This window comes from Anser cygnoides, chromosome 1, assembly GCF_040182565.1.
Source record: "Anser cygnoides isolate HZ-2024a breed goose chromosome 1, Taihu_goose_T2T_genome, whole genome shotgun sequence".
In the NCBI taxonomy this organism is placed as follows: Eukaryota; Metazoa; Chordata; class Aves; order Anseriformes; family Anatidae; genus Anser; species Anser cygnoides.
This window is the reverse complement of record NC_089873.1, coordinates 70,949,089-70,965,846: the sequence shown is the minus strand read 5'-3', so window position 1 is coordinate 70,965,846 and position 16,758 is coordinate 70,949,089. Positions and strand designations below refer to the sequence as shown.

Genomic DNA, 16,758 nt, shown 5'->3' with positions numbered 1-16,758 from the left:
TTGTATCCCCAGCGTAATAGTAAACAGAGTTACTTAAAAATGCAAAGTAAATAATGACTCTCCATCTGTTGGTATCAAAGGTATTTCATGGCATTTAAATCTGCTTAGAACAAATTCAGGAGTATAGCACTGAGAAGTAGTCTCAGTGCAACTTAGTATTTAATCCTTTAAGAACTGTCATTTTCTGTAGTCTTGGAGACAAGCATACAGCTACTTTTAATTTACATAGTTAAATACAGGATTTGATTGCAAGGGATTTGCACAAATTTTTGGTACTTTTTTTTTTTTTGGTTTTGCCTAGACAGTAAGCACAAATATCTGTTGTCCAAACCTCTCTTTATTTCATAGAAATCTTATATAAACATTAAAAAGTAAGTATGAGGAGTTACATAAATAATATATAGAGACTTATTTAAATAAATGAATATATATATATATATAAATTTAACATGACTTGATTAAAGGTACACTGCATAGCAAGTGTGCCTTTAATGTGTAGAATCACGTCAATTACTGATGAGCTTCTGAACATTGTAAACCTGGCTTGTTATTGAAAATGTTATGGTTTGTCCTCTTGAATCAAAACAATAACAAACATTAGTTTATATTAAAAAACAAAAACAAAAACAAAAAACTGTTTTGCTAATAGTATCCTATAGTTGTTTACATTACAATTAACAGTTAACTTTTTAAGTAGTTAGCAACAATTCTACCAAAAATGCAAAGCATAATGGTTTATTAATATAAACTTCTTGGGGTAAATTAGACCTAAATTCATCAAAAGGCCATTTGAAGTATTCCACCATTTTCAACATTATTTTATGGCAACTTGTATGTTCTGACTTTATCAATTAACGCTTACTGAAAATATATTAAACGTGTAAGCATCTGTATAAACAGGGTAAAGGAAGGAGACATAACAGTGGAGAAATGGATTCCATCTTGACTAAGGTGTATATTGCACAGAACTATAGTTACTTATCATATGCTTACCATATAGCTCTGTATAATAAAAGAAGTAAAAATGAATTCTAATAAAATGCTTTGTCTTTCTGAAATGAAAATATCGTGCATGACAGTATAATTTTCTGAATGTTAAAAAGGAATGTATCTCTTGAAATCTGGAAGAATTATATGAAGATTATTGGAGGGTGTACTTACAGATTGAGCAACAGTATTGCTCCCATGATATGTTACATTTGCATCTCAAGCCAAATGGTGGGGACAGAAATTTAAAAATATCTTCAAGAAGTTCAAATTTATCTGGAGATCTATGTAAGAAAGCTTTTTGTTGGTGGTGCTTTTATTTGTTTTCTCAAGTAGAACCTGACAACATAAGGGTCATAGAGTTACATAACACAGTGCCCATTTCAAATTATACCTCCATTTAATGCAACTTAAGACCACTTTTGGATCCCGGAAAAGGTGCCATCTTTAGATATAAGACTGGAATTTTGAAGACTAGTCAAACAGGCAAAAGTTGTGAGTTCTGTGTGGTAGAGCTACCAGGTTTAATAAAATAAAATTTATTCTTGCAAGTTTTGTTCACTCATCAATCTGTTGGAAGATGTCTCAGAAATGTATACCATATTTTTATTTTTTAATATATCTGTTCTTAAATATATGCTTCAGTGTTTGTTTTAGTATTTGTTTTTGTTCAATTCATTTTGTTCTGTGCTAACAACATTGCTGAAATTATAAGTTGATTAAAATGATGTGTTATGGCATTGTGCGTGTATATTCACCTTTACAAGTAGAGTTATGAGTATCTGTTACTTGAAAGAATTATTTATTTTTGTCATGGCAGTAAACATATAGTGCAAGCATGTTCTATACACAAGCATAGCTTCTGTTTCTGTTTTCCTTCTAAAATTCTTGTCTTACAAGTAGTAATTTGTTTTCAAATTTTCACCCCACTTAAAACTTTGTCAACGCACTCAATTTTTGTCCTCATTTCCTCCAAATTTTCTGATCTTTTATTTCCAGTTCCACAAAATCAAGGTAATGTATTGACTCCTTCCTCATACTTTCTCCTAATTGTATTCACCCCCTTAACTCTCCTAGTCTTCCCTCCCAAAAATGTCCCTTTGGGAAGAAGAAAAGGCTGTTTTTCTCTGCTTGGCTTTAACCTGAGATAAGAATTTATTGCAGTTTCAGATTTTGAACCTGTCTATTACCAGGGTGATGTGCCTGTGATGGAGATGCATGTTAAAAATCTGCCTGGAGAGGTACCATACTGCTAATACAGTCCATGTAAAATGCTGTATCTTTAAGGCTAGGGAAGGTGTGAAAGGCCTAGTTCTATCTCAGTTTCCTGCTAGACAAATTTATGTAATTCATCTTTGATTATGACATGCAAGGTTTTGCAGCATACCGGCTACCTATATGTAGCATCATCATCGCCTTCTCTGGAAAAGAACCATCATCCCATCAACACAAATTGTCCTTGATTCTGTATCTTGTTTCAGGTCTGTCAGACCTTTTCACTGCACTTTTCTCCTAGTTCTGTTTCTAGAGGTCTTCAATTTAAAATTGCAAAAACTTCTTAAAAGTAAAATAGTTAGCCATTTTCTATCGTGGCCCTTCTGATAGATACCTTTCCCACAGAAGCTAAAGTCAGAAAGTTCTGGTCTGTTTTATAGTTTAGTTTTGTTTGCTTGAAGTTTCTGCTTGTGCAGTATATAATACTTTTTCTTCTGTTAAGTGGAAGAAGCCTCAGATTTTCAATTTTAAGGCTTTCAAAACCTGGGATTATTTTGCACTGTTAAAAGATCTGCTTGAGTTGTTTTGATGAATGTACTCTGAATACTGAACTGCCTCTCAGTGAAGCATTCCTCTGTATTGATTGTTATGACTATATATTGCCTTTGAGACAACTACTTGAGTTATGAACTGGTGACATCAGTTACTATCCAGTTATGGTCCACAGATGCTGGGTAATTCTACATCTACCCTTTTCTTAGAATATTCAGGACAAGTGACTGATATTAATGGACAATCTCACATATTTCCTAGGTATGGAGGTCCCCTTTTTGGGTCCCCTTATGGGTCCCCTTTTAAGTCCTATTCTGGAATGTGTTCAAAGAAGTAGCTCCCTCAAACTCATTGATGACCACTGTAATGGAAGCTTCCTGGGGAAAAGTCTAGTGTTGCTGGTGATTTTTTGTTTGTTTGTTTGTTTTTCCAAGGCAATATTCTCTCAGATCTACATTTCAAAAAGCAAACCAGGCATTTTTTGTGGCATATTCAGGGGCACCAGGTTTGTGATGTCCTTTGTCAGTGAACAGGAAAATAGGAACTTCTTTACTACTGTATTCCAAGATGCAGTTGGGTTAGATAGATAGTATTTAGGGAAGCAATGCGTGTCAGTTGTACATGTCTACCATTTGAGGATAACAGAGGAAATGATACTGGCAAACAAGTCCGTTTTTTATAAGTGGGGGAGATTATAAATTTTATCTTTACCTTTTTCTGATGCACACATTTGATGTTGCATCCTGAAAATGAACACCAACTTTGATCTTGTGTTTGAAGTCATGTGTTATATGAAGATATGTACTACTGAAAAACTTTATAAACAAAATAGGCTGCTTTTGGACAAACAGCAGAAGTCACTGACAACAGAACCATCTGTGGTGGTTTTACTGGGGTGGGCAGCTGAGCTCCACCACAACCGCTCTCTCACTCCCCCCTCTCCTCAAAGGGGAAAGGGGAGAAAATACAACACAAAGAGTTTGAGGTTTGAGATGAGAATGATTTAATTAAAGGGAAAGGGAATGGGGAGAAAAAGAAACAAACAATAAGGCCGCGTGGAAGCACAGAGAGAAAGAAAAAAAAAATTATTCTCTACTTCCCATCAACGAGCGATGTTCAGCCATGTCCTGGGAAGCAGGGCCTCAAAACGCGTAGCAGTTGTTCAGGAGGACAGCCCCCTCCCCCACGAGAGCCCCCCTTTTTATTGCTGAGTGTGACATCAGGTGTTATGGAATATCCCTTTGGTTGGTTTAGGTCAGCTGCCTGGCGATGTCCCATCCCCATTACTTGCCCACCCCCAGCCTGCTGGCTCTTGGGGGCTTGAAGGGAGTCCTGATGCTGTGCCAGCACTATGCAGCAATAGACACAACACTGGAGTGATACCAGTGCTGTTCCAGCTACGAGTGCAGAGCACAGCACTGTGTGCGCTGCTGCAGGGAAAGGTGACTCCATCCTAGACAGACCCAACACACACCATGCAAAAAGTTCTGTGTGGGGAATGGAGAGTTTCATCAGTTCTGATTTCACTGGATTCTGAGTTCACTGTTGATATCTCTGAAAAATAACTGATTAAGATAATTATTTTGATCCCACTTTGAAAAAAATGAAATAAAAGCAAACCAAAACAACAACAAAACGTTTCAAATAGAATTTTCAGTACTCAGAAAAAATTAAGATGTATATAAAAGTAAGTTGATAGAAGTGCTTCAGTATAGGTCAGCACTAGAATAGAGATGCCACATAGGGTAGAACAATAGTATGATCTCATAAAGAGTGTGTGTGTATATAAATAAATTAGACATAGTAAGTTTATCTCTCTTACTGACAAATTTGAATTATAGTACTACCTTTTTTAGTAAGTGCTAGCAATCTTTTATGGAAAAATAAGTCATGGAAAAGATCTACACTATGGGCTATGAACACTTTGGTTTTTAGTCAGTGGGGGGAAATGACATTTTTTATATATATAATTTAAACTAAATATATCTAATACAACGAAATGTGGTCTCATCACTGAGACTTTATAGCTTGGCAATTGTTTGGGCTGGATGCTGGAACTGCAGTTCACAGAGCCAGGTATCACTGGCAATACTCTGCCAGGTAAAATTATCTGTTAAATACCTGTAACAAATCACTTGTCATGTGTGAGAGTCATTTTCTCTCTATTTATCTTGCACTTTTCTTTCCTTACCTTGATGGTCTCCTTCCTTACCGTCTTCTAAACAGTGTGAAGTGAAGCAGGCTTTCATGGAGGAAGAGGGATTAAAGTGTATATTAAGTTACGTTCAGATCACGCATTCCTATTTCGAAGTTATGATTTAACAATATTCCTCTTTTTCTCTATGTCTTCCTGAGGAAGCAGTATAAACTAGAGATACAACTGGATTATGAAGTGCTTTCATGTTTGGATGTTGTTGAAGTGGATATATTTTACTGTGGTCCTTAATTATGTTAATTGGGATATTTTCCATTTTGATTCATGTAGAAGAAGAATAAAGAAACAAGGAATATAAGTCTTTAATTTTGTACCTCAGTTGCATGTATATTCCTTTACTGTACTGGGCTACTTTTCTCCTACACTGTTAAAGATCCTGCAGTTTTCCTTTATGCAGAGTATATGATGCTGATTTTTTTGTTTGTTTGTTTTCCATACTAGCCAAAGGAGCTACTAGTGTAATTACTGAGACAAAGCAGTACAATAAGGGTCAAACATAATGGAAAGACCTCAGTTAAATATTTCTGCTGCTGGTTTCATCTGCAACTATGAAACAAATCTTAGATTTGTAGATGCAACAACACTTAAGAAGAATTAGCTCCATGTTCTTAATTCTTGTTTTCAGTCCACTGTATCAGGATGTTGGCTGTCAGTTGCATTCATGTTTGTAGCTTGATAAATAGTAGTTCAAAATCTGTTTGCTGCATAAAATATTTTGGTGGAGGATGGGGTGGCTGGGGCATGCTCAGGAAAATACTGGTTTAGCTTCAGCTTGAAAAGAAATGCTGAAAGTTCTGTCAGAATAGAAGTTCCATTTCTAGAACTCCGTTTTTTAGAGTATGAGAGTGGTCCCAAGAACAGCTTGTGGACAGGCAGAAAAATGGTGTATCAGTGGTAATGAGCTGCTAGATCGTAATAGATTCCTTACCTTCTCTAGGATGATGCATTTTGATGTGCTTTGCATAACTGTCTAGGAAGATTACCAGTAACCCCCAACTCAACAAGTTCTAAAATGTCAAGTGTAAGAACTACATGTGTTGTATAGAAAATGAACATTTGTATGCCAGAGAAAATGTTTATTTGGTTCAGCAATATAGTTCCACAATCAGAAAGTATCATTTCAAATTATTTCAAATCTTATTTTTATATCTACTAACAATATGTAGCATGTTTTTATAATAATGGATATCAATAGACTTTGTGAACAAAAGAGGTTTTGTGCTTCTTTCCAATCAAGTGGCAGTAATTTTCAAATTTACTTCACACCTGATTTTGAAAGGCATATATGCAAATTGGTATTCAGAGAATTTTGAATGTTTTAATTTTAAAGGGACCAGTAGTCATTTTTTGCAGTGAGAACAGTAGGTACTTGAATAATGCAGAAAACATGCAGACTGAAAAAATAAAGTGTGCAGTAGGCAACATCTAACTTGTTCATAAATTCCAATTATGATAGGTTTGGAAATTCTTGAGAGTGTTTTTCACATCCCCATCATTGGACATTTCTTTCAGTTCTCAGAAAGTTTATGATTTGCTGGTGTTGGAACAATCTGGAAAAGTATCAGTCATTTCCATTATGTTTTCCTCTAATTCACTTTACTCGTAACGTCTCATCCTTAAACACAGATCATCTAGGTGTATCTTTTTAGGTCTGTTTTCCCCTCATCAAGAGGGAATTTAGACTTTCTCAGAACTTTGTTTGCTGGTAATTCTTGACTATTTAAATAACAAGAGATATTTGTTAGAATCGTATTGTCAACTTGAGGTATTTACTCCTCCTGGATTATTATAATACCTTCATGATTTCTGCTTATATATATTAAAAAAAAAAAAAAAAGTGGAAAGAGTGAAAAGATCAAGAGTTTACTATTTTTGTGCTTATGTAGAGAGAATTAGATGAAAAGATCAGTAATCTGCTATTCACCGCGATGGGAAGAATTATTATTATTTTTTTTAATTTCTGAAAAAGTTTAATTTATCCTTTTTCTGTATTTTATTTTTCTAAGGCTATTGCTTAGTGTCTACCTCTGCAAAGAAAAATTATTGCTAAGATGCAAAAAAGCATATTTACTTTTTTCAAAAATTAAAATCTTTACTAGTTCTAAACTAACTTCCTTTGAATCTACCCACTGTCACAATTTAGTTAAAAGATGATTTTTCAGTCCCTTTGTACTGTTAATTCATCCAAGATACTGTTAGTCTCATCCAGAAATCTTATACAGACATTATATTCGCTAATCCAAGTTTTCAAAGCTTCCTTGGATTCATCAAATTTCAGTTGAAAGCAGCTTTTTAGGGTAATTTTTACTGTCTGCCTTTTGCTTATATGACAATTTTCCTTAAAATCTCCTCTGCTTTTTATGAATTTATCATCTACTTTTGTCAATACTGAAAAAATAGGTATTATAGTATGATTTTTCTCCTCTGTCAGCTGTAGTTTAATTTTTTTCCCCTCCCTTGCTATCTTCCATTTTTGAACATTAGTTTGATTTTTTTCCCTCCCTTGCTATCTTCCATTTTCGAACATTTTGCTGTTTATAGTGTTTGTATTTGCTGTTTGTATATTTGCTGTGTATAGTGTTTGTATTTTGTCCTCTTTTTTTTTTTTTTTTTTTATTTCCTGGTAGAGTAATTCTGCAATAACATGTACAGGCTGCAAAATGAATTGGATCACAAAAACAGAAGGGTTAGCCCTTCTAAACACTTCTCTTTCATATTTTTACAGAAGTCTCTTATCTTTGTATTCCTAGGATCCCAAGGTTTCAGGGCTTTTTAAATAGTCTATTGCTGTGCATGCTTTTTGAGAACAGTGTTTTCGGTATTAGATGAGTCTGGATAGCTTCTTTATTTATAAACAGTAAAACAGAGATGCAGCAAAAGGTTTTAAACCTGACAGTGTTGTCTTGCAGTAATTTCAGCCTCTGACGTGCGTTGCTATTCAGCAAAGTGCAGAAAAATCTTAATGGAACCCTAAGTAGGAATATTAGGCTTCGTTATTTTATTATCACTGTTATAATTTTTCTTTATAATGTCATTGTTTTAACTTTTAGTAATGTTTTGCTGGTTCCTGAGCTTCCTCTTAGAAAAGTTTTGCTGCTTTGCTAGCCACTTGGACCTCAAACTGGCAAAAAGATACAGTTCAACCATCCAGTAATAAGTTATAATTTGAGGAAGTGGAAATATGTAACAGATGTTGGAATTCTTCAGACAGATTTTCCACCTTGTGCTGCCAAACACTTGGATGCCACAGATAGCGAGGACAGTGTAAGAAACCAGTTATGATTACCAGATCTTGTCATTTGATTTGGGTTTAGCTTAGCAGCAGTGAAGAAAAGGTACAATATAAAAGAATATGCTGGTAAATATGGCTGGTCTTTCTAAAAGAGCAGCAAGCTACTATTCCTGTTTTGATACAGTTGCCTTTTTCTTCAGGATAGTATTTTGAATAGGGGGTAGCAATGGATGTATTTTGATAACATTATAAAATCATGATGCTACAGCTCTGTATTTTTATGTCATCTCCCTCAAGTAGAGATAAAGGCATTTTCCCACAACCTGTGTTATTTTTTTCCTACTGCTAGATTCCTTCATGAGACTGAAATAAAATAATTTTGTGGGTTATGATGGTTTCTTGTTAAAACAGATTAACAAATCTGAATTGCTGAATTCTTAAAAAGCCCAGTCCAGTGGTTTATTATTCCCGAGGATGAATAAAGTATTGGAATGTTTGCTGTTTCTGTAGATTTTTCCCAGATCTTGAGGAACAGGAATTGTTCTATGTCCATATGTAATGAAGGTGGAAAAAAATATTAACTGTATTGGAGATGAGAGATTAAATCTTACTATGCTTGTGCTTTTTCTGTTAAACTATGACTAGAACGCACTTTCATTCAATTAAAAATTTTGGTAGTTTTTTTTTTTTTTAAACAAGAAAAATCAGTCATTCACTGTAGTGTGAATTAGTAATATGTAATTTAATAACTTAATATACTGTTTTTCAAAGTGATGTTATTACAGGAAGATTCCAAGTGTCATTTCATTACTATGTGATTTTTTTTTCATCAGATCAAAGATTTGTGAATCATAGAAGGTATAAAATATCATTGTTTTCTGCAGTGATACTGCAAACAACATAAACTTATTTATTCTCTTTCTATTCTCTTGTAATTCTATTTAGCATTTGAGTATTCACATGAACTTAAGTTGTTCTATGATTTGTTTGCAGTTTTGTTTTTGAATGGTTCCTTTCCAGAACTGGGAAAGTCATTGTACACAGATCGCCAAGTTCAGTATGGATAAATTCACTTTGTTAGCCACTATTCGTAGTTTATGTAAAAGTAGTCAGTTGAATAATCAATCTGCAGGAACATAAACTGGATGCCTACCAGTTATAGCTAAAGTATTGTGTCCTCATTGGATGAATTCCTGTGCTCCTTTCCTTTTCGATGAAAGTGTACAGAACCCAGAAAGTAACTATCCATATTTTTAGAAAACATTTCAATTAATACAAGGCACCCTATTTTCTATTTTTTCTATAATGTTGCAGTTTAGGTTTAATGGGACTATGCAGGGATCATAACTGTACCAAATTAGAATTATTTATTAATAGCATTAATGCAGAATTTTAAGTGTAAAACAACTAAAATCCTGCATTATTTCACTCACTATACACATTTATCATAATATTTACTATGTATATATTATATACCATAACACATTAGATATGTACCTGAAAGGAGAACTTCATGATTCCTGAGAAATAAATTTAGTATATAAAAATAACAAAAAAAAACCCTGACTACTTGCTATTGTGGTTAAATCTGTTTACAATGTCTTGTGACTCACATTCCAGGAAAAAAAAAAAATTTGATTTCTTTTTTACAGGAATCAAGAAAAACCACAGGACCTCTGTATATTTGAATCTACATCAAACAATTTTCATTTGGAAGTATTGCCCAGAGAACTTATTTCAGGGAGGAAAAACATAACCTATTTTTGAATGCCTTTTGTCTCAAGTTGATTTTCAAAGACTTTTCTTGACCTCTCCCTACTTTCTAGAGAGTAGGGTAGAAATGGTAGTATTTCTCTCCACTTTGGAATACCACTTTTCTAAAAGTGGTATTTTTTATTTTTATTTTTTTTTTAATTGGAAAACACTATTATATGTTGGGCCATCACATCCCACTAAAATTCTAGTCTTAAGAATTTTTGCACATCAGAATTTTACACTCTGAACCCTGTAACTCCCAGCTAAGGAATAAAAGGATGCAAATGATAGCTTTGTCAGAAAAGGGACTAGATAAGGTGACTGGGCTTTTCAGGCAAAGTGGTGCATTAATCGGCTATACTATTTGAGGTACCTAGGTTTAAGGTTTTTAGAGTTGGCTCAGTGTCTCTGCATAGCATACTGTATAGCTTACACGCACAATGTGAACATGCAACCTAGGAAACTTAGACTGTCTGAAAACTTTCATTCCATTAAAGGGGAGTTTTCATTGACATTTCTTTTGGCCTCAGTAATTCATCCACTATATTCCGAGTTCAGGACACACTCACACCCTTTTTTCCCCTCCTTTCTTCTCTATAGATGTAGCCATTACTTTTCTTCAATTTCTATTTCTGCAGTTTTCTCAGAGAATCAATAAGATATATTTCTTTAATAACAGATGGTTAATTGGATTGAAAACGCAAACATATGTAGTATTTTCTTACCTATTTTCTGGTCCATGGATTGTTGATAAACAAAGGAAAAACCTCACTTTGACTTCCGTTTAAAAACTCTAGACAGTCTCACAGTCTAGACAGATTAGGTAGTGTGTTTTTTTGTTTTGTTTTGTTTTGTTTCCCCAAAGGTAAGGCTCCATAAGTGCATATCCGTCATAACTTTACCAGGAAATCTGGAATAGAACAGATTGTTTTTCATAGGAATGTTAGTTCTGATGTGCTCATTAGCCTACTTACAGGAGACTGATCACTGTTTCTCAAATGGTTTTATTAGTTTTGTTTATTACCATTTATTACAAGTACCAGTAGACTTCCTCTTAACAGGTATGATTGCTAGGAGATCTCCAACTTAACATACAGGTAAGCCTAAGAGAAAGTGTCCTTTACAATGCCTGGAAATCCATATTCAATTAATAGCTCGGATTCGTGTCTTAGGTCGCAGTGATCTTCCTTTATTCATCTAATGTTGTCTAACAGAGAGGGGAACATGCCCGTAATTCTTAGCTGTGGAAACAAGGAAATGTTGAATGAGATTCATTCAACTTGCATCCTTCTATAGCTTTTATTCCTTATGAGAAGAGAAGGGAGTTATGAGACAAATTTGCTTAGCTACAGGCATTTATTTCAGTAATCTTTAATGCACCAATGGTCTTTATTGTTAACAGGCCTTTACTGTATTTGAACAAAAATCTACAAGCCAACTGAATGAATCTTGAACATTGTTATTTCCTGTTAGCTAAAAATACAAGAGTGTGTACAAGCTCTCAGCTGTGTATGTGCTGAAATGAAACTCACAGTTTGTGTTTTTTAACCTTCAACTCCCTTTAATAATTTCATTTGAAAGAAGATCGAGTTAGGAAGCACTGACTGTATAAAACGTTCAGTGTGGCCTTTTAGTACCAGAGTCCAAAGTCATTCTGCACACATCTAGAAAATTAATGTAATTAATGTTTCTATATAATAAGTTCTGCTTGGAAAGTATATGGATTATTTTAAAATCTTAGGTAGGAAACTAGTTGTCCGAATTTAGTGACAAGTAGTAGAGAGTTACTTATGGTAGCTTTCTCATAGCTCAGACATATTTAAAATATCAGCTTGGAATTCTATTCATACATTCATTAATCATTTACCTTGTATTACTGCTTTTTTCAAAGTCTGAAAGAATAGTGTCGTGATTCAGAGATAATTAAAATTTCCTTGATCACTGTCAGAAAAAGGAATGCATAGAAAACTTTGTTAACTATAACTTCACACACTTTCTGCTTGAGGGTCATGCATAATATAAGGAATTGTTTAAATTATTGAAAAATACCTACATACCCAAATGTGCTTCAGTAAAAAGGATTTTAGGGTGGTGCATTCTTTTATATATAATGGGTTAATAATATCACTGAGGTCATTTTACCTCATTTTAATAGGCACAGCTTTCAAGGAGATTCCATGGCTCTGTGTAAGGGTTAATACTACTGTGGGGCACAGCACTGGGAAAAAGTTCTTGATAAGTAATTAAATTACTTAGTAAATGCAAAATGGCAACTTTAATTTTGTTGTGCCTGTGCTAACTATGCTATATGGATTTTCTGGACTCTAGGCCTGTTTCAGGGAAAAGAGGTTCAAACTATTTTATTCTATGTTGTCTATTTCCAGTTACCTATTTCTTTTCATATAATTTATGTAATGTAATAGCTGAAAGTATGTTTCTCTCTGAAAAATAAAACTGGTAGGCCAAATACAAATTTTGAGGCCAAGTAACCATTTCTTCAAGATATTTCTTCAGCTCTAGTACAACAGAATTTGCTTTACTGGGTTGTATGGACAGCTGTTGCAACATTTATAATGATACATGAACTTCTGGAAGTTAAGATATGAAGGTAACCATTTATGGAGGGATTATTCCACATGAATAAACATTTACCTTATAATAGGAAAGGACATGCCAAGCTATTCACAACAGGCTTGCAATCTTGATCAAATTATAATCTACATTTCCATGAGATATAGGGAAGCTAAGTAATGTAAAAGAAGTTGCACTGAAATATGCCAGAAGTCATTATCTTATAGCATTATAAACGTACTTATAAATTGTAATACTTACCTGTAACATCTTGAAACATGAACATGAGCCGGCAGTCTGAGTATGAGCCAGCAGTGTACCCAGGTGGCCAAGAAGGCCAACGGCATCCTGGCTTGTATCAGGAATAGTGTAGCCAGCAGGATCAGGGAGGTGATCGTCCTCCTGTACTCAGCTTTGGTGAGGCCACACCTCGAGTACTGTGTTCAGTTTTGGGCCTCTCTGTACAAGAAGGGCAGTGAGGCCCTGGAACATGTCCAGAGAAGGGCTACGAAGCTGGTGAAGGGCCTGGAACACAAGTCCTGTGAGGAGCGGCTGAGGGAACTGGGGTTGTTTAGTCTGGAGAAGAGGAGGCTCAGGGGAGATCTCATTGCTCTCTATGGGTACCTGAAAGGAAGGTGTGGGGAGCTGGGGGGGCCTCTTCTCACAGATAACTAGCAACAGGACAAGAGGGAATGAACTCAAGTTGCACCAGGGGAGTTTTAGGTTGGAATTTTGAAGACATTTATTCTCAGAAAGAGTAGTCAGGCATTGAAACGGGTTGCCCAGGGGTGGAGTCACTGTCCCTGGGGGTGTCTAATGAAAGAATGGACCTGGTCCTTAGGGACATGATTTAGTGGGTGACATTGGTGGCAGGGAGATGATTGGACCAGATGATCATGGAGGTCTTTTCCAACATTAATGATTCTATTATTCTATGAAAAAACATGTCTATTTTTATACACAGATACCATTCTTAAAAAATTTCTGTGAATTCCATAAAGCTCAAAATACAATGCATGTAGATTTTCTAATCTACTAAGGAAATAGGAGATCCTAAACTAAAAGTGATTATACTGTAAATGGCAGTTACAGCAGCTTTGTTATTTATTTTATCCTTACTCATTAGGCAACCTTTTTTTTTTGTAGATGTTGGTGAGGAAAAGTGGTATATTGTATTTCCCTTTCTACTTCCAAAAGAAGCATAATGATTTACATTATACTGCTGTCAACCTCTCCTTTTGCTTGGTGCACTGTTTCTCCACGGAACTGATCGAATTTGACAGATACATCCATGTAGTGTTCAACTCCTCCTTGCTATAGCAGCTGGCTGGTGTAACATTTTGCTGTTTTGTACAGATAATCTCTGGATATAGTTGTTCAACCTTCTTTGCAGCAAAGCAGATAAATTATTCCTTCAGAGATGTATTAAATATCATAACATTTGAAATTTCCATATAATAAAAGCGTTGATCCCAAATTCTGTATTTTTCAGGATTGTGGTCTACCATAGGGTTATGAAAAGTAAACTTGTGTGTAGTTAGGTTAGAGTCACACAGAAGACTGTTATAGTGAAGGTCTCTACTCCATCTGCAAGGAGAATAGACGTTAGTTGTCTCCACTCTCTGTGTAGACATCACAGAATCACAGAATCATCTAGGTTGGAAGAGACCTCCAAGATCATCTAGTCCAACCTCTGACCTAACACTAACAAGTCCTCTACTAAACCATATCACTTATCTCTAAATCTAAGTGTCTTTTAAAGACCTCCAGGGATGGTGACTCAACCACTTCCCTGGGCAGCCCATTCCAATGCCTAACAACCCTTTCAGTAAAGAAGTTCTTGCTAATATCCAACCTAAAATGTTCTATATAGTATCAGTGCAAATCTCTGCATGTCGATCTGCTAGAGGGTAGGAAGGCTCTGCAGGAGGATCTGGATAGGCTAGACCAATGGGCTGAGGACAACAGTATGAAGTTCAAGGCCAAGTGCCGGGTCCTGCACCTGGGGCACAACAACCCCAAGCAGCACTACAGGCTGGGAGATGAGTGATTAGAAAGCTGCCTGGCAGAGAAGGACCTGGGAGTATTGGTTGGTAGTCGGCTGAACATGAGCCAGCAGTGTGCTTAGGTGGCCAAGAAGGCCAACAGCATCCTGGCTTGTAAAAGAAGCAGTGTGGCCAGCAGGTCTAGGGAAGTGATTGTCCCCCTGTACTCGGCTCTGCTGAGGCCGCACCTCAAGTACTGTGTTCAGTTTTGGGCCCCTCGCTACAAGAAGGACATGGAGGTGCTTGAGCGAGTCCAGAAAAGGGCAACGAAGCTGGTGAGCAATCCGGAGAACAAGTCTTCCGAGGAGCAGCTGAGGGAGCTGGGATTGTTCAGCCTGGAGAAGAGGAGGCTCAGGGGCGACCTTATTGCACTCTATAGGTACCTTAAAGGAGGCTGTAGCGAGGTGGGGGTTGGTGTATTCTCCCACATGCCCAGTGACAGGACGAGGGGGAATGGGCTAAAGTTGCACCAGGGGAGGTTTAGGTTGGATATTAGGAAGAACTTCTTTACTGAAAGGGTCGTTAGGCATTGGAATGGGCTGCCCAGGGAAGTGGTTGAGTCACCATCCCTGGAGGTCTTTAAAAGACGTTTAGATGTAGAGCTTAGCGATATGGTTTAGTGTAGGACTTGTTAGTGTTAGGTCAGAGGTTGGACTAGGTGATCTTGGAGGTCTCTTCCAACCTAGATGATTCTGTGATTCTGTGATTGTCTCAGAACTTCCAGGTTGTATGTTTTCTTATACATACGTAAATAAAATTTCTAAAACTGCACTGAAGTTTAAAGGCTGAAAATTGTGTTCCCATGGAGAATGTTGTAAAATACACACGGAAGTTGGTCCATTATGGCAAATTGAAATAGTCTTCATATGTAACTTCAAACTCTGATGATCAATTAAGTTGAAATTAATCACTAACATGTGTTGCATTAGGAATTCTAATCTTGCTGAAAGTGTTGACTGCTGTTCTCTTTTAGGAATTTTTAAAATAGGTGTGATTTTCTCTAGCAAGCACTCCTTAAAGAATCTTTCTATGATTCTTAACTGAAACCAATAAAATTTAACTCTTTTAATTAACACCAGCGAACTTCGATTTGTGGCAAGTATCTGATTCAATATTTGCATGTGTTTGTCTTCTGTTATGTCATTCTTTTAAATTAATGTGAAGTAACAGATCTGTCATCTGCACAGTCAAGTGAAGAACAACAGAGATCATCTAGCTAATAAAATTAATCATTTATTTTTTCACCTTTGAGTTACTGGAAAAAAAAGTTTGTGTAAGTGCTCTGATAATTAAATATAATGTCTGAAGTCCACAAGAAAAGTTAGTTACACGTTATTTAGTATAACCAGTGAATTTCACTGCTTCTTAGACAGATGTTTTCCATTAGAATGTGTCTGCTCCATTCAGACCAATTTTAAGTAAATTCATAAGGAAATGCCTCTTTACATGTTTATCCTGGAAAGGCAGATAGGTGTTTTATTTTATAAAGCAGTCTAAAAGTTTTATATTCTATTCTTCAAATGTAAAAATATTTTCCAGAACATATTATTGCAGTTCAGTAATGTATTTCTAAGTGCCCTTAGAGACACTTAAAATTAGAAAGGAATAAAATTAATGAAACTGAAATGGCAGGTTTTTAGTAATGCTGGTGAAAGGGGTATTTGCCTTCAAAAGTGTTTATGTAGAAGTGTTATGTTCTATGCATACAATTTTATTCATATATATAAATGTTACACTTTATTTTTCGTGATCTTGTAAAATATTGTGTTTTATTGATGCTATACTTTCATTTTAAAGTTATAATCATCTCTTAAATAACATGTAATAAAATACACTGATTTGCTGTTAATTATCTTTTGAGAAATACATAACATCAATAATTTCCAGTAATACTTTTTAGCTCTGGAAAACAGCTTAGTTCTTATAGACGAAATGCATGTATTTCAGTTGCTTTACTTGGTTTACTGAAAAGCAGATAAATGGATTGTGTTTAGAAACAGTGACAGACTATACAGCTACATATAGACTACTGAATCACTTTATTTCAGTACTCATTCTCTCCCTGAAACCTGTTTCAGATTACAGGAAAACTAGAAGCAGCATTCACATGTGCTGTCATCCCCTGGCTTTTAAAGTACATGGTATCATGAATGGCTAAAAATATATATATATTTGATTTCTGCTAT

General features: G+C 35.5%; 1 protein-coding gene across 23 annotated transcripts in view; it reads left to right on the top strand.

The window, feature by feature from the left end:
* Nucleotides 1–16,758, top strand: part of CCDC91 (coiled-coil domain containing 91) — a 221,690-nt gene that overhangs the window by 101,984 nt on the left and 102,948 nt on the right. The window lies entirely within an intron of this gene.